Here is a 24,583-nt window from a genome sequence, read left to right as displayed (position 1 = left end):
AAAAAGCACTGAAATGGAAACACCATAAGCCTCTATAGAAGTCTTTTATGTTCCAGAAAGAATATATATTTTGGAAGGAAGGACATTGAATCATGAAAGCAGAAAGAATGCTGCTTGATGCAGTCCATTTCTTTTAGCTGTCAGTGTTTTTTTTTTTCTTTTTTTGGTTTTGTTTTATAGGTTTCTTGGCTCTATAAAGTACATTGACGCAGTGCCTTAGACCTCTGGCTTGCTATCTATTCCATTTTTTTTCTGACTAAGTGAGATGCCACTTTGAAAAGCATTGAGGCATCACAGTTAAATCACACCCACTATAGGTGCAGACAGCCATGGAGTGAATTTACTCCTACTTACTGTTTCAGCAGTTAATTCATTTCAGGCTGAGAAGGCCTATGGTGATCACCACGATATGATAGACGAAAGAGACAGATTAGATAGGTGTGGGCATGGATAGCCATTCTTCCTTTCACCTCTTAAAAAAATCAATAAATGCCATGAGCTTTTAATAGATAGCTGTTTCGAGCAGTTGCAGGACCACAAGGTGGGAGGGAAGTAAGGGGAGGGACCGAGGGACCGGAGGAGTGGAGGTCCTGGGAGCCTAGAGAGGGAGACGCCACCAGCACCACTGCAGAGCAGCGGAGGAGCCCTGGAGGTCGCCCCTCAGACCCGGGTCCAGTCATCTTCTGTCCCCTCTCCTCCCCTCCTCGGTCCCGGGAGCCATGGCTAGCTTGAGGCAGTGCTTTCAGAGGTTCCTGGAGCAGAAAAACATTGTCACCAATTTGCTGGGGAAGCTGGAAGAGATCACTGGTGTCAAAAAGTACTACCTGGCTACAGGTTCCATTGCTTTTTTGGCTCTCCATCTCATATTTGGCAATGGTGCTTCCCTTCTCTGCAATCTCATTGATTCATCTACCCAGCATATTCCTCCATCAAGGCCATTGAAAGCCCCAACAAAGATGATGATACCATCTGGCTAACATACTGGGTGGTATACAGCATTTTTGGCCTGGCTAAATTCTTCTCTGACATCTTCCTTTTCTGGTTCCCCTTCTACTATGCAGGGAAGTGTGCCTTCTTGCTATGGTGCATGCTTCCAGTAGCCTGCAATGACTCCCAGATCCTGTACCATCACCTGATCTACCCCATCTTCCTGAGGCACCAGGCTTCCATGGACAGCCTGGTGACTGACCTGAGTGGATGAGCCCTGGACACAGCAGCCAATCTGACCCAGGAAGCAACCAAAGCAGGCATGACTCACCTCCAGAAGAATAAGTGAAGAGATCACTCCTGAGCCAGAGGCTTCGAATGACTGGACACCCTCCTCCCAGCCCCCTCAGCATCAAGGGACCATGGCCCCCAATCCTGGCCCATGTCTAAGCAGCTGACCCCTCCCAGCCGCATGGCTCCAACCAGCTCCATCCTCTTGGGCTTTAGGGCATTAGAGAAGTCTCCCCAGGCTGGGAGGTGGGATGGGCGTGGGGGGAACTCTGCCCACTTAGGATCCACCAGCACCTGCTAAAGGCCCTGCTGGCACTCAGACTGTTCTAAGGATGCCATTAACCATCCACCTCTGGCCCCTCCACCCTCCACTGGCTTCCCACAGAACTCTTGATGTGTCTTGGTCATTTCAGCTGCCCATGTATTAAAAAAAAAAGTCTTACATAGGCCAAAACAAACAAACAAACAAAAACAAAATGGACAGCTGTTTCATTCATGAGTCTTTCCTTCAAATGTAGCACCAAACCAAATAGAGCTTTGAGAAATGAGAGAGGCTTCACATTTACTCAACTCAATTTGAAATATATTTATCATATTCATGTATATATACTGAGCTAAACATATTTAAAGCTGAGTCTATACAATACCAAAACACCACTGGAACATGATAAGTCTACTTTTTCTGTTCTTTCTGCATGAAGATAAATGGGCAATTGTTCTTTTGAATGGATGATAATAGCTAATATTTATATGGGACTTTAAGGCTTATAAAGCACTTGAGCTATCTTATCTTATTTGATCATTACAGCAATCCTGGAAACCTGTGATACTCTTATCCCCATTTTATGTATGAAGACATTGAAACTAAAAGAGTTTAAGTGGTTTGCCCAAGGTCACACAACCAGTAAGTGTCTTGGGAGGATGTGAACTCATATCTTCCTGATAAAAGGTTATGCATCTTATCCACTGCATAACATACCTACCTCAAATTGAAGGAATAAGTGTTCTTAGAATCTGCTGGACACAGCTTAGAATAAACTTTGCCTCTTAGGACTGTGTTATAGGAATCTAGCTTAAGCAAAGGAGAAAATAACTCAAAAATTGCCACATGAAGCCTAATACCCTGTCAATCCACTGCGATGTTCTGTTTCTGACATAGTATGTCAGGAAAAGATGTGTTGGGTGACAATGAGAGGATTGCATTTCGAAGGAAAGTACAAGGCCAAACTCAAAAAATTGAAGATGTCTCCAAACCATCTTTGACTTGCCATTGTTATGGTAATTAAGGTCGGACTCTTTTTTACTGTTTTCTCTTTTATAATGCTAAAGTAAACAAGTGCCTTTGATAAAGTCTTGCTATGTGCAAAGCCCCAGGCCCATACTCTTTTGCTTACTAGATGTGAAGCCCCAGGCCCACACCCTTTTGCTGATGAGGTGTGAAGTCTTCAGGCCCTAAGAAGGGTACATATGCTGAGAGGTTAGCATTTTGCTTTGAGGCTCTCACTCACTGGAAGAGTGTCTTGTGATTTGACCAGAAGAGACTCTTGTAGCTGCTGGAGCCTCCTGGTTCTGAAAACCAGATGTTGGTGTCTATCTCTCTGGTAACTGTAATTTGTTGGTCAGACAGCAAGAGGCCAGTGTATGCAACATAGAGCATATGTATGCAACATAGAACCCGGAAAAGATAGTTTCCCTTGTTATAGAGGCTAGGTGAAGACAGTCAGTGTAGTATAATGAAATCATTGCTGGAATTGGGCTAAGGGACCTGAATTTTAATATTGGCTACCCATGTGACTTTGGGCAAGTAATTCAAACTCTTCTGGGTCCTCATTTCCTTTTCTATAAAATGAGGGAATTGGACTAGGTGAATTCTGTGAGACCTTCCAAATTTAATTGATAATCTTATGAAATCTGAAATAGATATATAGACTACTTAAAAGTGCCAACACCATAGAAGAAAAATGTCTGAGTCAAATCTGAATGGAATGAAAATAAATTATGGAAACAGGGTACAGATTAATTAAGAAAATCTTTTCCTAATTTTAATTTCTATTGTGTTAAGCCGTGAAACACTGATAAAGGGAACCATGCTACTTTTTTAAAAGGTCCTTTGCCCATTATAGGGGAAAACCCTAGAACTTGACTATGACTTCAGGATGGCTAGAATTACAGAGTAAAAGATTTTTAAAAATCACTAACCTTAGGCAATCATCTTCTTATTGTGTCTGTATGATTATGATCATTCAGATCATTCATGTATTTGGAGGTCAAACAACACTGGATTGGATTTTTGTTTTTACTTTTCCTTTGAACTTCATCACATCCCACAGATAAAACTTCAGCCTGTGTTACTTTAGTCAACTGGATGTTTGTTTACATGATTCCAAACATCTGATTTGGCTGATTATTTTTCACTGAATTGACAGGTTGTTTTGGCATCATCTGAATGCGGAGTTGGCCTCTAGAATGGCTTGTTTTAGCAGGTGGATAGATGAAATGATTAGCCGTGGTTTGGGCCTTTTCCACTTTTAATTTCAGTGATCATTACTGGCAGAAGGCAGGCAATATGCAGTCTCTACTTCAGGTGTGTTGACATATTGCAATTAAGGAAACTAACTTATTCTTTGTCATCCAAGAGGAAAGATGATTGATCATCAAAGTGGAAAGTGGGTTCCTACTTTCAGTACCAAGTATAATCCTTTTCAAAATTATCATTATTTTAAGGGGAAAATGGGAGTCACTAACAACCAAAAACATCTAATTCAGAAAATTTGGCCCAAAGCAGGGAAAAGAAAAAGACTAATTGGTTTGTAACAGAGAAATACATACTTCTGCTCTTACATATTAACCCTTGTTATAAATAATTGCTCCAATTAGTACTATGCAAACATAATGCAGAGGCCCGGATAAGTTTAACTTTAAAGTGATATTAACATGATTGTCTTTTAACAGCAAATTTGCATTCAAATCAGGCAGAAAGAAGATCCACGAATGAATAAGAAATACAATTCAAAAATGATTGCCATCAAAACCATATATTGAGCAACAAGAGATATTGTCACTGGACTACGGTGTTTGATGGCAAAAGGAATAAAAGCTCTACTCCTCCACCAGACCACCAAACCTGTTACCAGACTGGCCCCCACAATCATTATCCAGGATAGTGACCTTTATATAAATGAGATGTGGTATTGCTTCTATTGGTGCTATAATCCAGTTACCTCAGCAGCTATAGCAAGTGAAGATCTGGAAAAGGAAGGTTCTTGGGAGAATCAAATGGTTAATCATCAGAAACAGATAATGGTTTTATCAAAGGGAATGACATTAAGGAAGATAGATTACTATATACTTTGCTACTGCCTCTTAAGAACCACAGACTTTTCCATCTCCCTTGTACCTGAAACCTCCTGTATGTATATTCTCCCCCTGTTAGAATATGAGAAACCTGAAAGCAAGTATCGCCCTTGCTTTTCTGTTTTTATCTCCAGTGCTTTGCACATAGTAAGCAACTAACACATTTTTAATCATTCCTTCATTTATTCACACATACACATTCTAGCAGACTCTCCTGACAATTTTGACCAAGAAAACAATAATAATATTAAAATTATAATAATTATTACAACAATACCCGTGTTTTAACAGGGTGTTAAAGATCTCAAAATGATTTCACCTCTGTCATTTCTTCTTAACTTTCATAATAACTCCAGGAGGTTATCAAAATCACTTCTTGAAGGGGCCACTGTGATAGAGTAGGAAGGAAGGAAGGGAACAACCATTTATATACAGGCAGAAGTCATCTTATTGTGCTTCACTTTATTGCACTTGGCAGATATTGCTTGTTTTATTTTGTTTTACTAATTAAAGGTTTGTGGCAACCCTGCCTTAAAGCAAGTATACTGGTGCCATTTTTCCAACACCATGGGCTTACATTATATCTCTGTCACATTTTCGTAATTCTCACAATATTCCCAATTTTTCCACTATCATAATATTTGTTATGGTGATCTGTGATGTTTTCTTTGTTATGACTATTGTAGTTGTTTAAGGGCACTATGAACCATGACCATATAAAAAAGCACACTTAATTGATAAATGTTGTGTGTGTTCTGACTGCTCCATCAACATCATCCCCTCATCTCTCTCCCTCTACTCAGGCCTCTCTATTCCCTGAGATACAACAATATTGAAATCAGGTCAAGTGATAACCCTACAATGGCCTCTAAGTGTTCAAGCAAAAGAACAGTTGCTCTATGTGGATAACTTCATTGTTGTCTTATTTTAAGAAATTGCTGCAGTCACTCTAGCCTTTTTAAATTAAGGTATACACATTGGTTTTTTTGACATAATATTATTGCACACTTAATAGACTGCTGTACAGTGTAAATGGAACTTTAATATGCCCTGGGAAACCAAAAAAATGTGTGACTCATTTTATTTTGATATTTGCTTTATTGCAGTCATCTGGAACTGAATATACAATATCTCTGACGTATGACTGTAATCTCCATAATTTTTTAAGCACCATATTAAGTGCTTTTTACAAGTGTTATTTCATTTGATCCTCAAATCCACCCTATGGTAGATGCTATTATAATTCCCATTTTGTAGGTGAGAGACTAAGGTAAACATAAGTTGTGATGTTCCTAGGGTTATACAAATAGTAAATGTCTGAGGCCAGATTAGAATTCAGGTTTCCCTGACTTTAAGATCAGCACTCTACTCCCTGCATCTGTTGCCTCAAAAAAATGAAAAAAAGTGTAGATGGGGAAAACTTACAGTTAGTAGTATTTTTGAGTTAGAAGACATAGGGGTAAAATTTGGCTTGTCCCCTTGATAGCTCTGTGACCTTAGATAAGTTATTTCAAGTCTATCAGCCTTGGTTTCCTCTGGTTTAAAATGGGAATAATAAGATTTGTCTGTCTACCTTATATAACCATCAAATCAAATGTGATCATGTAAGTAGAATGATCATAAGGTGCTATACAAATTTGGTGGCAGTGGTTGTAATTCTATCTGGTGAAGCCGAAAATCCAATTACTTATTTCGTAATTTATGATCGTATTATGATCATATTATGATCGTATTATGATCATCTTTGGTTTCCCAATAAGAGTTGTTGACTATCATGGAAGAATAACAGTATTATGAGTAAAAAATAGCTCACAGTTATGTTAGAGTTTAAGACTACAGATTACTTTCCTTATAACAACTCTGAGAGTAGCATAGGCATTATTAGCCTTATTTATGGATGAAGAGGTTGAGGTTCAAAGATATTATATGATTTTATGGAATCACTACATTTGTGAGCTAAAAGGATATCAGATATTGTAGAATCTAACTTACAAGTAAATGAGCATCTAAGAATCCTTGCAACAAATGCCCAATACATGGGCATTCACCAGTGCCTTCTGAGGGAGCCAAATCCAGATTTAGGAAGTTTTGGGAAAGTGAGGAATGTTTTCCTTATATTAAGTGTAAATCTCATTTCTGCACCTTCTACTCATTGTTCTTAGTTTTGTCCCCTGGGGGCAAGGATAACCAGCTTACATATCTCTTACACAGCACAGTCTTTCAATCACTTGAAGAAGCCTCTCATAGCCTAAGTAATATCTTTTTTCTATCAAAGTATCTCAGTTCCATCACTCAATATTAATATGGCACACCCCCCAGTCCACTCACGAAAAATGCATACATGGTCCTGGTCAAGTTTCATTTTATCAAATCCTTTCATGAAATTTGCCACACAGAATTGAAAACAATATTTTAGTGTACCACAGTGCCTAGCACATAGTAGCTGCTTAATTTATAATTATTGATTGATATGACCTGAACAGATTATAACATATGATCCCACCTCATTCTTATTTTTTTAATATCTGTTTTTTTGTTATTTATTTATTTGATATTTTTAGTTTTCATCATTGATTTCCACAAGAGTTTGAATTACAAATTTTCTCCCCATTTCTATCCATCCCTGGCACTCCAAGATGGCACATATTCTGATTGCCCCATTCCCCAGTCAGGCTTCCCTTCTGTCACTGCACTCCCCCCTTATTCCCTTTTCCCTTACTTTCTTGTAGGGCAAGATAGATTTCTACGCCCCATTGCCTGTATATATTATTTCCTAGTTGCATGTAAACACTCTTTTTTTAACATCTGCTTCTAAAACTTTGAGTTCCAAATTCTGTCCCTTCTTGCCTCCCCACCCACCCTCCCTAAGAAGGCAAGCAATTCAACTTAGGCCACATGTGTATCATTATGGAAAATCCTTCCACAATACTCATGTTGTGAAAGTCTACCTATACTTTGCTCCATCCTTTCCTATTCCCCTTTATTCAGTTTTCTCCCTTGACCCTGACCCTGACCCTGACCCTTTTCAAAAGTGTTTGTTTTTGATTACCTCCTCTGCCTATCTGCCCTCCCTTCTATCATCCTCCCTTTTTTATCTCCTTCCTCCTCCTTTCCTGTGGGGTAAGATACCCAATTTAGTGTGTATGTTATTCCCTTCTCAAATCAAATCCAATGAGAGCAAGATTCACTGTTTCCCCCTCACCTGCTGCCTGTTCCCTTCCAACAAACTGCTTTTTCTTGCCACTTTTATGTGAGATAGTTTACCCCATTATATCTAGAATATCAAGGCAGTTCTCTTTGATAATTTCTTGAAAATGCTATCTAGGCTCTTTTTTTGATCATGGCTTTCAGGTAGTCCAATAATTTTTAAATTATCTCTCCTGGATCAATTTTCCTGGTCAGTGGTTTTCCCAATAAGATATTTCACATTGTCTTCCATTTTTTTTATTCCTTTGGTTCTGTTTTATAATATCTTGCATTATCATAAAGTCACTAGCTTCTACTTGCTTCAATCTAATTTTAAGGTAGTATTTTCTTTGTTGTCTTTTGGACCTCCTTTTCCATTTGGCTAATTATGCCTTTCAAGGCATTCTTCTCCTCATTGGATTTTGGGAGCTCTTTTGCCATTTCAGTTAGTCTATTTTTTAAGGTGTTATTTTCTTCAGGATCTTTTTGGGTCTCCTTTAGCAAATCATTGACTTGTTTTTCATGGTTTTCTCGCATTACTCTCACTTCTCGTCCCAATTTTTCCTCTACTTCTCTAACTTGTTTTTCCAAATCGTTTTTGAGCTCTTCCATGGTCTGAGACCAGTTCATGTTTTTCTTGGAGGCTTTTGATGTAGGCTCTTTGACTTTGTTGACTTCTTCTGTCTATATGTTTTGGTCTTCTTTGCCACCACAGAAAGATTCCAAAGTCTGAGTCTGAATCTGGGTCCTTTTTTGCTGTCTGGCCATGTTCCCAGCCAACTCCTTGACCCTTGAGTTTTTCGTGGGGGTATGACTGCTTGTAGATTAGAGAGTACTTTGTCCCAAGCTTGGGGTGTTGTACTGTTGTTTTCAGAGCTATTTCTACACAGCAAGCTCTGCCACACCAGTGCTCCTCCTCCTCCAAGAACCGCCAACCAGGAGTTTGACTGAGATCTAAGCAGGCTCTGAACTCTTGCTCTGATCTGCCACTTAATTCCTCTCACCAGTGGGCCTGGGGCTGGAAGCAACTGCAGCTGTAGCTCTGTAAGCAGCCTCCCAGCTGCACCACATCTGCGGTCCCCAGGGTGGTGGCCGACAGTGAACTCTTTCACTCAATCCCTGCAGTTTTTCCCAGTAAACTTCTCTGTTGTCTCTGGTGTTTGTCGGTTGAGAAGTCTGGTAACTGAAACAGCTCACTGATTTAGGGCACTAGAGCCTATTCCACCCGGCTCCCATTCTGGTTGGTTTGGGCATGGCCCACGCTGGGCTCTGCTCTGTTCCACTCCCATGAGAGACTAGATAATTTTTCAAGTCCCTTCCAGCTCCAGATGTATGGTCCTATAATTCATTGTTCTTGTGATCATTAGTAGATCACCTCTGTCTTGGTGACAGCTATTGATCCAAATTAAATTTCGTTGGAATGGGAAAAAAAAAAAAAAAACTTTTCTCCTAAGAGAGTCAAACTTCCCCTTCAAAAGCCCTAGTGCATATTTGTAGTTTTAATAGTTTAAGAATACATTGACTTTTGGAAAACCATGAATGTTGAATCAATTGAATTTTCTCTTCAGATTTTTCCCCATATCTTTGCTTTATTCTTAAAGCATTTTTTCCTTTTTTTCAAACAATATTACATTCTCTCCAAAAGTAAGTGGTGTAAGTTAAAAAGAAACACATTCTTAGAACCAGAAAATCAAAGATAAAGAAGTGAAAGGGACCTCAAAGGCAATCCAGTACAACCTCCTACATTGTAGGGTAAAGGAAACTGAAGCACAGGAAAGGAATATAGAAAGAGTAGGAACTCAGAGCTAGGTAAAGGACTATTATCTCTACTGGTACTTAGTTTCCATGAAACATGTCCATGACTTTGTGTCAATGCCAATTTTCCACAATTACATCAGCATTTATTAGTTGTGATGATGAGTTGCTCCAGAAGCTCTGCATATGACTATATGGTTCAGTTCCTTAGCTCCATATGAGAAATGAGAGGGAACCTGGGAGACATCAGGGTACCTAGACCTTAAAAAATATGTGACTGAGCTTTGCGTTCCTATCAGAAATTCCTGTGATTCATGTTCATTCCCTCGATTTTTTTTATCAATGTATAATTTATCTGGGCTTCACTATTTTTTCTCAGAAATACATGTGTTTTCTCTGATGCTTTTTACTGGCAATTATCAGGCTTATGCCTTCAGCTGTACCCTGTGACAGGGTATTAAGTGAAAAAAAATACAATTAGCATTGAGGACAATGAAATTATGTTCATTTGCCTGTCTCTTTTTCCTTTTACCTATTCGAAACTTCAGATGCCACCTTGTTGCCTCCCTTAGGGCAGCAGTCTCTCCTTGATACTTTTCTAAGAAATCAGTTAGTGTAGAGGAGCAGCAAGGTCCCAGGCTTTAGTTTTGGTCTCATTCTTCTTTCTCCAATTTCTCCCTAATGAAGTACTTTGTGAATTTTATATGTCTATGTGACTTCCAATCTTCTTAGCATCACTAAGGGTAAAGATCAATTGAACTCAGTTCTCCTGGATCCAATTCTATCACTCTTCCCATCATTTCCTTTCAGCATCCTTTGGCTTAATATATACCAAGTGATGGTGTGGCACCATAAAATCTACACATAACAATGTGTATTGTCACTGCAATGTTTCTTTTAACAGATGTAGTGAGATAAAATCTAACCAAAGAGATTAACATACAATCTATTTCTCTAGGATCATGCCTTGAGTTGACAGGAATGCTAAGATTTCATCTACATTGCCAAATTCAATCCACTATTGTTTTGGAGTATGTATGTAGAGTAGGAGTCCTAGTAATCCAAATGTTGTCCAATTTAATCAATTAACTTGTGTGACTGGCAAAAAATCATTTATTCACCCAGGACCTAGATTTACTCATTCTCCAAATGAGAAATTTGGATTTTCACCCCAAAAATTTACTTTCAAAAAACATAATTTTGGAATAAGCCTTTGATTTCATTGGCATGGAACTCCCCATATGAAAATTCCTTAAAGGATACAGATCATCAATTATTCTACTACTAATGAAAACTCTTTAAGCACAGCATATTTTTATTTTTCCTTGTAGAGCAAAAAAAAAAACTGTAGGAGCACAAGTTCTGTTTAGATAAACCACACTTATGTCTAAGAAATTATAAAAATATGACACTTTTTTTTAAAGAGTGAAGCTATCTTAAATTTGGTAACAGACTATGTTGTATCTTTATCAAATATATTTGCTAAAAGTACAAGAACATGTAATGATTACACAGTGCATTGCTGAAAACTGCTGCATCAGATAAATCACTAACACAGTCAGACAAAGGTTTGGTGCAGCTAACGCTGATAAAACAAAAAGGATGTTTGATAGTGAAGAACCAGGGGGCAGAGCCAAGATGGAAGCTGGAAAGCAGGGACTAGCATGACCTCCCTGCTGAGTCCCTCCAAAAACCTATAAAAAATGGCTCTGAACCAATTCTAGAATGGCAGAACCCACAAAACAGCAGAGGGGAGCAGGGCTCCAGCCCAGGGCAGCCTTGATAGTCTCTGGGTGAGGTCTATCCCACACAGAGCTGGGAGCAGAGGGGAGCCATGGAGAGCCGAGCCCAGCCAAGCCCAGCATGAGCTGCGCGGATCAACCAGACCAGAAACTGGGCGGAAAGTGCCCTAGCACACTGAATCAGTGAGCTGCAGCAGTTACCAGACTTCTCAACCCACAAACACAAAAGACAGTGGAGAAGGTTAGTGGGAAAAAGGTCAAGTTACTTGCCTGGGACTATGGCCAGGCAGCAAAAACGCACCGAGATTCAGTCTCAGACTTTGCATTCTTTCTTTGCTGACAAAGAAGACCAAAACATACAGCCTAAAGAAGTCAATAAAGTGCAAGAGCCTACACCAACAGACTCCAAGAAAAACATGAACTGGTCCCAGGCCATGGAAGAGCTCAAAAAGGATTTGGAAAAGCAAGTTAGAGAAGTAGAGGAAAAATTGGGAAGAGAAATGAGAAGGATGCGAGAAAACCATGAAAAACAAGTCAATGACTTGCTAAAGGAGATCCAAAAAAATACTGAAAAATACACTGAAGAAAACAACACCTTAAAAAACAGACTAACTCAAATGGCAAAAGAGCTCCAAAAAGCCAATGAGGAGAAGAATGCCTTGAAAGGCAGAATTAGCCAAATGGAAAAGGAGGTCCAAAAGACCACTGAAGAAAATACTACCTTAAAAATGAGATTGGAGCAAGTGGAAGCTAGCGACTTTATGAGAAATCAAGATATTATAAAATAGATCCAAAGGAATGAAAAAATGGAAGACAATGTGAAATAATTCCTTGGAAAAACCACTGACCTGGAAAATAGATTGCGGAGAGATAATTTAAAAATTATTGGACTACCTGAAAGCCATGATCAAAAAAAGAGCCTAGATACCATCTTTCAAGAAATTATCAAGGAGAACTGCCCTGATATTCTAGAGCCACAGGGCAAAATAGAAATTGAAAGAATCCATCGATCGCCTCCTCAAATAGATCCCAAAAAGAAATCTCCCAGGAATATTGTCACCAAATTCCAGAGCTCCCAGATCAAGGAGAAAATACTGCAAGCAGCCAGAAAGAAACAATTTGAGTATTGTGGAAACCCAATCAGAATAACCCAAGATCTGGCAGCTTCTACATTAAGAGATCGAAGGGCTTGGAATGCGATATTCCGGAGGTCAATGGAGCTAGGATTAAAACCTAGAATCACCTACCCAGCAAAACTGAGTATCATGTTCCAAGGCAAAATATGGATTTTCAATAAAATAGAGGACTTTCAAGCTTTCTCAGTGAAAAGACCAGAACTGAATAGAAAATTTGACTTTCAAACACAAGAAACAACAGAAGCATGAAAAGGTAATCAAGAAATGGAAATTGCAAGGGACTTACTAAAGTGGAACTGTTTTGTTTACATTCCTACATGGAAAGATGATGTGTATGATTCATGAGACCTCAGTATTAGGGTAGATGAAGAGAATATGCATATATATATATATATATATATATATATATATATATATATATATATATATATATATGTGTGTGTGTGTGTGTGTGTGTGTGTGTGTGTGTGTGTGTGTGTGTTTATGTATATATAGAAGAGAATGTGTATGTATGTATATATCTATGTGTATATGTATATATGTGTATGTATGTATATATATGTGTGTGTGTATATATATATATATATGTATATATGTAAAAGAGAGAGAGCAGACACAGGGTGAGTTGAAGATGAAGGGAAGATATCTAAAAGAAATAAAAAAGAAATTAAGGGATAAGAGCAACATACTGAGAGAGGGAGATAGGGAGAGATAGAATGGGGTGGATTATCTCGCATAAAGGTGGCAAGAGGAAGCAGTTCTGTGGGAGGAGGGAAGAGGGCAGGTGAGGGGAGAATGAGTGAATCTTGCTCTCATCAGAGTGGGCCTGAGGAGAGAATACCCTACATACCCAATTGGGTATCTTACCCCACAGGAAAGAAGAGGGAAGAAGATAAAAAAGGGGCAGATGATGAAGGGGAGGGCAGATGGGGTGGAGGTAATCAAAAACAAACACTTTCAAAAGGGGACAGGGTCAAGGGAGAAAATTCACAACATGAGTATTGTGGAAGGGTTACATAATGATACACATGTGGCCTATGTTGAATTGCTTGACTTCATGGGGAGGGTGGGTGGGAAGGGTGGAGGGGGGAGATTTTGGAACTCAAAGTTTTTAAAAACAGATGTTCAAAAACAAAAAAAAAGTTTTTTGCATGCAACTAGAAAATAAGATACACAGGAAATGGGGAGTAGAAATTTAGCTTGCCCTACAAGAGGGGAAGGGAAAAGGGGATGGGAGGGGAATGGGGTGACAGAAGGGAGGGCTGACTGGGGAACAGGGCAACCAGAATATACGCCATCTTGGAGTGGGCGGAGGGTAGAAATGGGGAGAAAATTTGTAATTCAAACTCTTGTGAAAATCAATACTGAAAACTAAATATGTTAAATAAATAAATTAAATTAAAAAAATGAATATCTAAAGAATCCAAAAAAATAAAAAAAGATCATAGAATCTTTGATCTAGACCTGGAAGGCACCTCAGAGGTCATCTAGTTCATCTCCCTCACAAGTGGGAGGTGGCAGACAGAGAAAATAGATTTCTGTTTATATATATATATATATATATATATATATATATATATATATATATATATATATATATATATATACATACATACATACATACATATACATATATATATTATAAAAAGATTGGGGATGTGGAATGGCCTCATGTACTTTCAGATGAATTACAATATTATTATTTTTGCTTATTTGTTTTACTTTGTTCAAGAGACTTCTCATTGGGGTGGAGGTGGTGTAATCAAATTGTTTGTAATGTAAAGACACATCAATAAAACTTTTCTTTAAAAAAGAAAAAAATATAGTGAAGAACCAAATGAAGTGTGGAAGATAGATATTTCGTGTTTCAGCTGAAGTAACTTGAGAAGGCAAAATATGGGAACAAATGATTTTCATTCAATCAAAGTACATATTCTGAACAAACATGTCCATGTGATACTTTTCCGGGCCTTTAAGACTCTACCATGCCAGACCCTTTGCTGCTTTTGCCGCCTTTACTTTATTTTTCCCTTTTCCCTGTTTTGCCTTTAGTTTTTTCCTTTGCCTTGGGTGCATGCACACTGGGTACTGTCCATGTTCATCTAAAAGACTCTTTTTGTTTCTTTTAAGATCTTTTAAGATCCATTTTTGATTCACCCTCTTGATCTTTCCCCGCAGAATCTGTTTTCTCTTTGATTTTTCCAGGTGCTACCACAGTTGCTATGTCTTTTACCTCTTCCATTAAAACATCATCATCTATTTTAAGTATACTTTTTAGGTGACTAATTTCCTTCGGTGCATTCTTCTTTCTCTTTTCTGCCTGCATCTTCCTTTTCCACTTGCTCCATAAGCTTTTTGCCATTTTTACCTGCAACTCACAGTTCTTGGAGCCCACGGGGAGCTAATGAAGACTCTTAAAGAAATATTTGAGGTCCTGAAAAATATGATTTGCTCAGGGTCACACAACCTATATGGGTCAGAGTTGGAACTTGAACCTATGTCTCCCTGATTCTGAGGCCTGCTCTCTCTCCACCAGGCCATAAGAAGTACAAACTTGTACAAGGATGATATCAAATATCACCCCTGCCCTATTTAACCCTGGTACATTTATCAAGAGACAACATATCTTATATGGCATATGACAATAGGTTTCAATCAATTAATCAAAGACTTTAGACAAGTGCAAAAGTTCCTTGATAGAAATTGAGCAAACTATAATGTGTTAAGAAAGACGTATGTTTGGTTTTAGTAAGGGACTTTATGATGTCCTTTGAGTCCAGTGTAAAACTGATGTTCTAGTTTAGAACCAAAGAAATTTAAGAAAGTGGAGAGGACAGAATGCTTCATTTCCCTCTGAGAAGAAATCGATTGGGAGAATGGAGGAGCAGAGTCCCAGTTCTCTTTCTTATCTTTTAAATTCTAATTGAATGACTGATGAACTTGTTAACTTTAGAACTCCAGAAGACTTCATATCTTCCCATTAGCATCCCAGAAATATGCCTATAAGAGTTTTCAGCAATGCTTGTATTGAGAGCCAAGGACAGATTGTATGTAGATTCAAGGCTTTAGAAAGAAAACAATAGAAAACCTGTACTAGTGGGTGGAGCAAAGATGGCCATGTGAAAGCAGCATCTTACCAGAGCTTTCTCACAAATTCTGTCAGATACCTCTAAAACGTGAATCTGAGCAGATCTGAGAGAGTTAGAAGCCCCTAGTAAACTGAGTGGGGCAAATTTCCAAGCCAGAAGAGTCCACAGGGTCTATAGGCTGGGAGACCACCCAGCTCACGAAACTGTACAAGACCACACCAAGGTGGAACAGCTGCGGAACTCAACCTGGGAGAACACAGGGCACGCAAAACTGGTGATGATCATCAGGCATCTCAGCCCAGGACTGGAGTTTGTCAGAGCTACAAGAGGCAGCAGCACAGTGCCTGAGGCCATGAGAGCAATTACTCCTGAGTCTTCCAGCCCACAGTCTAAAGGTCTGAAACTTGCCTTCTTGAACATCCAGGAGCCATGATAACTAGGTAAAATGGCTCTCATCCCTCCCTTCCTCAACCAGATAATACTTCCTTGGGAGAAATCCTGAAATAGAGAAGCCAGAAGTGGGGCTTCAGTAGCCGAACAGTAGGAGTTCCTGAGAACCAGGAGGTTGGAGCCAACAAGGGTCAACACCAGGAACCCAGAGGTGCCTTTGAACAGCCAGGAGAAGTGGCAGACACCAGCACATACTGCTGAGACCACCCATGCTGTAGCACAGCCCTAGGGGAAACAACCAGACCACCCCTCCCCCACACTTCATGAAACCAGAAGCTATAACACATAAAGAGAGTAACTAGGCCCACAGTTTCCAGCACAAGAAGCTCAGGACAGAGGCCCCTGAGCCCCAGAAGCAGAAATACACTTTAAAGCCAGGAAAAAGATAACCAATACAAAGAAACAGTCCCGAAACCTGAGGACTATTGATGTGTTTTATGGAGACAGGGAAGATCAAAATACAGACAACATTGACCCTATACCCACATCTGAAACCCCAAAAGGGAATGTGAACTTGTCTCAAGCTCAAAAAACATCCCTGAAAGAGACCAAGGAGGATTTTAAAAACAAATTAGAGAGGTAAAAGAAAAAATGAAAAAAGAAATCACTGATGAAAACAAATCTTTAGAAAGTAAAATTGGTGAAATGGCTAAGGAGATTCAGAATCTAATTAGAGAGAATGATGCCCTGAAAAGTAAAATCTCCCAAATGGAAAAGAAGGCTCAGAAGTTAAATGAAGATGACAATTCATTAAAAATTAGAATTGGGTAAGGAGAAGCTAATGATTTTATGAGGCATAAAGAGTCAGTCAAACAAAATCTAAAGAATGAAAAAACAAAGGAAAGGTAAAATATCTGATTGGAAAAACAACTGACCTGGAAAATAGATTCAGGAGAGACAATCTAAGAATAATTGGACTTACAGAAAACCATGAAGAAAATAAGAGCCTGGACGGTATCTTCCAAGAAATCACCAAGGATGATTGCTCCAAAGTCCTACACATAGAGGGTAAAATCGTAATCGAAAGAAGCCACCAATCAATCCCTGAAAGAGACCCCAAATTGAAAACTCCAAGGAATATGGCAGCCAGATTCCAGAATTATCAGGTAAAGGAGAAAATACTGCAAGCAGCCCGAAAGAAACATTTCAAACTTAGCGGAATTTCAGTCAGGATCACGCAGGATGTTGCAGCTTCTACATTAAAAGACAGCAGAAACTGGAATATGATATTCAAAAAGGCAAAAGAGCTTGGAGTACAACCAAGGATCAACTACCAAGCAAAACTGAGCATAATTTTCCAGTCAAGGAGTTGGACATTCAACGAAATAAGGGAATTCCAGACCTTGATGAAAAAGCCATAGCTCAATGGAAAATTTGATCTTCAAATACAAAACTCAAGAGAGACATAAAAAGGTAAACAGGGGAAAAAAACCTTGTTAATCAATAATGGCAAATTGTTTACATCCTTATACAGGATTATATTTTTATATATGATATATACATATATGTATGTATACATATACATATATGTTAACCTCGAGAATAGTACAGTAGCTACAACAATTGAAAAAGATATACATAGATTGAGGGTGTCAGTATAAAACAACTGACATACTGACAAAAACATAAGGGATATAAAGGGATGGTTCTGGGAAAAGAGGTAAGGAGGTAGTAGAAAAGGGTAAATTACATCACATCAAGAGGCACAAAAACATATTATGGAAGAGGGAAAAAAAAGGAGGGAGAAGAGCAGTATTTGGGCATTACTTTCATCAGATTTGTATCAAGAAGGGAATAACATACCCTGTAAGTATAGGAATCTAACTTGTCCTGCAGGCAGTAGGAGGTAAAAAGGGAAAGGAAAGGGGGAGTGGTCAGAAGGGGGGGAAGAAGTAGCAAGGGAAAAAGCCTAAGATAATGGAGGGGAATCAACTGGGAGGTGGCAGGTTGAAGGTGGCAGTCAAAAGCAAAACACTTTTTAGGAGTGGAAGGGGAAAAGGAGAAACAAAAGCATAAATGGGGGGAAATAGGATGGAAAAAAGAAACAGATAGTAAGCATAACTGTAAATGTGAACGGGATGAACTCTCCCATTAAATGAAAGTGGATAGCAGAATGGATTAAAAACCATAATCCTACAAAGGGCTATTTACAAGAAACACATTCGAAACAGGGGGGTACATGGAGGGTAAACAAGCTACATACCAAAACATATGGTATGCAGCAAAAGTAGTTCTTAGGGAAGTTTTATATCACTATATGCTTACATGAATAAAATAGAGAAAAAAGAGATCAATGGATTGGGCACACAACTGAAAAAGCTAGAAAAAAAAACAAATTGAAAATCCTCAATTAAATACCAAATTAGAAATATTGAAAATCAAAGGAGAGATTAATAAAATTGAAATCAAGAAAACAATTAAATTTATAAATAAAATCAAGAGATGGTTTTATGAAATAACCAATAAAATTGATAAACCTTTGGTCAATTTGATTTAAAAAAAGAAAGAAGAAAATCAAATTACCAAGAAGGCTGGAAGCTGCTACAGGAGCTAGTGATTCAGTGCCCTGAGGCCTGCTCTGCCCAGTCTTCTGTGGCTTGGTCTGTCCCAGTGTGACTCAGGCTGGGCTGTGCACTACTCCCAGCAAGGTGCGATAGACCCTTCCTCACCATCATCCAGGCCATCTTGGGCTGGACACTTGCTTCACTCTGTCATTTCATGGGTTCTGTAGCTCTAGAATTTGTTTACAATCATATTTTACAGGTGTTTGTAGTGATTTGGGGGAGAGTTCAAGAGAGTCCACGTTGTCACGCAGCCATGTTGGCTCTGCCCCGCTATAATTGCTCTTTTTTATCTTTTCCTACCCAATTTTTCTTTTTAGAATCACTACATTATACTCAGCTAAACCCCATTCTTTCTTTCACACTTCCCAATTAATAATCACAGTCTTAAGAATATAGTTTAGATTTTCACATATAAAAAGTAAACATTTTGTCCTTATTGAATCCCTTGGTCTTTGATGTTTACCTTATATTTCTCTTGGATCTTATATGTCAAATTTTCTATTATTTCTAATCTATTTTTTTTACAAAAATCTGAAAGTTTGTCAGTTCATTGAATGTTCATTTTTTACTGTTGTTGTTCAGGATTGTTTCTTGTAATACTGTATAAAGATTCTTTATTTTTAATGGTAACTGCCAGCTAGTCCAATAATTCTTGTGTTTACTTTTCTTGATCTGTTCTCTAGATCAGATGATTTTCCTATGAGATGTTTCACATTCTCTTCTATTTTTCATTCTTTTTACTTTGTTTTGTTATTTCTTGGTATCATTTAACATCATTCATTTTCCCTCGCCCAGTTCTAGTTTTCAAGGTGTTGTTTCCTTCCTTGAGATTTTGGATCTCTTTTTCCAGTTGGTTGATTTTCTTTTCATAATTTTCTTGGTTTTCTTGGGTTGTTCCTATTCTTTTTTAACAATTTTTCCTCAAAATCTCTTCTTTAACTTTTCAAGTGCTTTTTAAATTCTTCCAAGGATTCTTTTTTTGACTTGTAATCATTTGGCATTACTCTTTGGGGGTAGGAGTAGCTTTTTTGCATCAGGATTCTCCTCTGAAAGCAAACTCAGGTCTTCTTTGTCCCCATGGTAGCCATCTACAATTGGGTTCTTTCTCCTTTGATTGCTCATTTTTACTAAGTGCCCACAGCCAGCAACATCCCCAACCCACTTCTTCTGCACTCATTGGACATGTGCTTGTTCCTTCTCACCTTCAGTCTCAGATTGGGACCACATCTCAGCAGCATAGCTGGGCCTTGCTTACCTCAGCAGCAGAGGATCCTTCAATCTTCCCAACTAAGATGTCTGACCCCCACACTGTCTGTGAAGTGAGAATTCCTGTGGCTCAGGCTCAGGCTACCTCCCAACCTACCTGCACCCAGGACTTGTTATTTGTTGTTTCAGTGGAGATAGCTTGGAAGTGTTTGCATTTGACCCAGGCCAAATCTCTGTCCCTGGGGTCTTTCCTAGGGTCTCTTTAAGATGTCTGAAGAGGACCCCTGCCCTGTCCCAACTCTTGTTTATTTTTGTCATTCTACATTCACCCCGAAGTGCTATTTTGCCTTATTTGTGGAGGAAATTTGGAGAGCTTGGAATTTTCTGATCCATTCCACTAACTTCCCAGAATCCCCCTCAATTATAATTTTTAAGGAATTATTTTCATTGGTGAGTTTTTATATCTCTTTTTCCATTTGACATATTCTGATTTGTAAGGAGTTCCATTCATCTGAATTTTTGTTCTTTTTTAACCAAGCTACTAATTTTCTTTTCATAAATTTCTTGCATCATTTTCATTTATTTCCCCATTTTTTCCTGTACCACTCATCTCTTAATTCTTCCAAAAATTCTTATTGAATTTTTAACAACTAGATTTTTTCCTTGAGGCTCTACTTGTAGTTGTTTTCACATTTTTTCTTTTGACTTTATATCTTGGTATTTCCTGCCACTGTAGAAGCTTTCAATGTTTATTTTTTTTGGTTGTTTTTGCTCATTTTTCAATTCATTGGCCTTAGATTTTATGTTACAATTGAGCTAAGAACTCCCAAAGCTGTTGCTACTGAAGCTCTTGTGGATGTGGCCACCTTCCTAACCCATAGCTGGTGCTGTTTCTGCTTGTGTTTTGGGCTGCCCTCATCCCAGAGTCATAGATCTCTCTTACTAATTTCTTAGGTTGTTCGAGGCTGGAAAATTGTCTCAAAGACCTTATGTTGACTCTGCCACTCCAATATTTGATTTGAGGCAATATTTTAAAGTTGTTTAGAAGAAAATATTGGGAGAATTCAGATGGGTATGTTGCCCTCTGCCATCTTGACTCTGCTTTCTAAACATCATCTCCTCAATTTTCAACTCTGAGGCCAGATTTGGGCCAGTAGAGTATATCACTGTAAATTAGGAACAATGAATTATATTCATGAAATGACTCAAAAATTGAAATATAGGATGAGGAAAGTAAGTTATTCTTGACACACATTGGTAGTGAAGAGATAACAAGAAAATTAAGAAGAAGTTGCAGAGCCCTGGTAGACAATTTATGGTGAGGAAGTTAGGGAGGGGAATAAGCAGGAGATATGCAGCATGAGGAGTAATGGATAGAATGTCACATAAGCCATTGGAGGGAGTCTAGGTTCTCTTGAAGAATAATTCATCAACATCAGGTTAAATGGTGCTGTAACAGTAATTAAGGTGGGACTTTTCGTTGTTGACCTTTAATGATTTTGGCCTTTGTTTAAGCGGGGCAGATAAAGTGGTATGTTTTTGTATTTCTCAGCACTGAGACAATTGGGAGTCATTGATTTGTATCTGATGGGATATTGGGGGTGGGGAACTTTTTCCACAACTAGCCTGGGTGAGGCCGGGCCCCTTGGGGCCCTGAACAGGATATATAAGCACAGAGGTTAGCATTCTCTCTTGGAGCTCTTAGCCACAGCAACAGTGGCACATGACTCTGGGCCAGCCATTGTAGTGAGCTTTCTGGCTGAACACTCAGATGTTAACTACAAATTGTATTTGGTCTGTAATTCAGGGTGCTGGCTGTTTCCACTGAACTAGGTGGATGTTATTTGTATGCTGGATTAAAGTAAGATTGTTAACACCTTAATGTTGCTTTCCTTAAGTAAAGCAGATCAAAAGGACTTATGTTGGCAGCTTTCTGAGTGCTGGTTGTTGGTGGATCTTATACGCCCAAAGAAGTTGCTAGCTGGATTGTTGATACAGGTGCCTAAAGTTTCTAGATACTTACAGTATCCATAGATACATAACTAGTTTGGGAAGAAAAAAAAATATTTTGTACAAATATGTCTCAAGAAAGCACTAAATACAAACAGATTCCAATATAAAGATACATAGCATATTAAGCCAAATTTTAACATTGGGTAAATGACTTCCTAGGAGTAATTTAAGTAGTATTCTCTCCCTAGTACTTAAAATCTTTGATGAAAGTACTATAGATTTCTAGTCTCCTTAGATTATACAGTAGAAATTTACTGTATTTTACAATTGTGATTGAGAATGGTAAAGATAACAAGAGTATCACACTATTATCTCTAATAAACTGTTATCAATCATCCTAAGAACTAGAATTTTCTAGAATTGTCACTAAAAGGAACAACTTAAGGGTATTTCATCAATGCATATCAATTGATTCAGTGTTTATTTTTAATCCATAATACTAAAAATAGGGATAAAATAAAAATTTTCATTTCAAAGTAAAGTTATAATTTTTTTTGCAGAAATTGGTATACTTAGTCCTTCTATTTTAATGGGCTTTTCTATATGGCTTCAGTAAATAAAAATTAACATACATTATGATTTCTCCAAAGAAAAGAACCTGATGATCTAAATTTGTACTCACATCTATAGTAACCTTGTTCTGAGGACATAGTTGGCAACAGTCAACATTTATTAAGTATTTACCTTGAAAAGCATAAGGCTAGTCTGAAGGGAGATATAATGTATGTATAGGATATGATTCATGTCTTCTTAGTGTGTATTAACTGTAAGAGGAATAAGATTTTAGCACAAGCATGTTTCATAAACAATATTGCATAATAAGTGAAATACACGTGTGTACATACACACACACACATGAATAAACTGGGTAAATTGTTACAGTGAGAGAAACACAAACATACAAACAAACACACCATACAACCTAAAGTCTGAGGGGGATATTGGTCTCTATCAGGTGCATCAGGCAAAATGGATTTTGAGTTGGGTTTTAAAAGATAACAAAGAATTCAATGTATGAAGCAAGGGCATTACAGGCACGTGGAGAAGTAAGCCAGATAGGCAGGATACCTCAGAATATGTTCATTGGGATAATTGTATGAGTTCATTTTGGTTAGAGTATAGAACAAATGCATTGAAGTAATATAGGATAAGCTCAGAATGGTAAGATGATACCAGTTCATGAGGAGCTTCGAATAGCAAAGGAGCTTAAACTTCACTCTGGAAGGAAGAGGAAGTCACTTAATGTTTTTGAGCCAATAAACAATATGACCAGATTCTGATATTCAGTAACTACTTGCTGAATTAAATTAAATATGTAGCAAATTATAATGTAAAGCACATATAATTCTTTTGATAATCCAATTGCAGCATAGATGATCAGTCTTTATGAGTTGTACCTTGAAGAAATGTAGCCTGGGTTTGAGCTCAGGAACATCCTACTGTGCATGTGTTAGAGAATTGTTGATCCTATCAGTAGGAAGCCATGACTTGAAATATAGCTTAGCCAAGAGAAGAAGGAATAAGTAGGTTGTAACCTAAAAGAACAAAAGAGTCAGAAGAGATCAGGAAGAGATTAAAAAAAAGTTGAGAAAAGAATGTCTTAGTACAAAGAGCACTGATTTTGGAATGAGAAGACCTGGGTTCAAATTTAGGTTATAATACTTGTGAATTGTGTTATCCTGGGCAATACATTAAACTTGGAGCCTACATTTTTTTCACTTGTAAAATAGAGATAAAAATATCTGTAATACATCTCTCAGAGGGCTTTTGTGAGGAAACACCCATACAAACACAGTAATGCTTGGGAAACAAAATGGCGTAGAAATGTGTGATTGAAGTGGAGGGAATATTAGGAGGATGATAAGGTAAGGGTCACTGAAATTTACCTCAGGGACCACATTGAAACAGGTTGCCTACTCCTGTCTCAGAGAATATTTTAAAATATTTAAATTATTTTGGAATTTTGAGATCTCCCTTTATATTTTCTTATTCAATAAATTCAATTCCATACACATTTATTAAGAGTCTCTTCTGTGTGTGAGACATTGTTCTAGGTTCTAACCAAGGCTACAAAAAGCACTGTGATCTTATTCTCAAAGAGCTTATAATCTAATTGGGAGAAATGACAAGTAAACTAAAAAGTTCCCAATGTGAGAAAAGTATCAGTCAAATGGTAGAAAAAAATTAAAGCAGGGAAAATCACTTTTTTCTGGGAAGGTGGTGGTCAAAGAAAACATCAGGAGAGTGGAAAACAAGGATGTGACTAGACCTTTCCCTGGTGCAACTAGAAGAGAGTTTAGGAATTATTTACTCCAACTTCCATATTTTATAGGTGAAAAATTGAGGCAAAGATAAGAGATGAGGATTGCCCAAGGTATTACATCTAATAAGTAGCAGCATTACTGCTGTTTAGGGTAACAGTTAGATGTTGATTTGGGAATTACCTCCACAGAGGTGATACCTCAAGCTCCCAGAGATCATGATGAAAGATTGTAGAAAGGGAAAAATGAATAGGACAGAAATTTGGGTATCACCCACAATTTAGAGGAAAGAGCCGGGGGATTTTTCAGCAAAGGAGATATAAAAAAGAGATGTCACAAATAGGAGAAAAATCAAGAATGTCAAGTCAAAGAAGCCTCTACATCAGCGAGGTGAAGATATAAACTGGGAGAATTGCTACACAGAGAGAAAGGAAATAAAAAGCAGAAAAAAACAAGATATTTGGTGTTTCTGAGAAGGAAATTATTACTGACCTTGGAGAAGAGTGGTTTCAGTCAAGTGGCAAAAACCAAAGATGAATTGCAAGGGGTTGAGGCAGAAGTGGCAACAAATGCATGTGGCACGTACTGATTATTTTCTCTAGGATTTGG

The 24,583-nt window shown here is 38.1% G+C and overlaps 2 pseudogenes; one reads left to right on the top strand and one right to left on the bottom strand.

Moving 5' to 3' along the window:
- The first annotated feature begins 719 nt into the window (after positions 1 to 719).
- LOC118844548 lies at positions 720 to 1,390 on the top strand (annotated as a pseudogene).
- A 12,981-nt stretch (positions 1,391 to 14,371) lies between these two features.
- On the bottom strand, positions 14,372 to 14,753 carry LOC118841084 (annotated as a pseudogene).
- Between the last annotated feature and the right edge of the window lie 9,830 nt (positions 14,754 to 24,583).

This window comes from Trichosurus vulpecula, chromosome 3 (genome assembly GCF_011100635.1).
Source record: "Trichosurus vulpecula isolate mTriVul1 chromosome 3, mTriVul1.pri, whole genome shotgun sequence".
NCBI lineage: Eukaryota > Metazoa > Chordata > Mammalia > Diprotodontia > Phalangeridae > Trichosurus > Trichosurus vulpecula.
The sequence above is the reverse complement of the archived record's forward strand: the minus strand, read 5'-3'. Positions and strand labels throughout refer to the sequence as shown.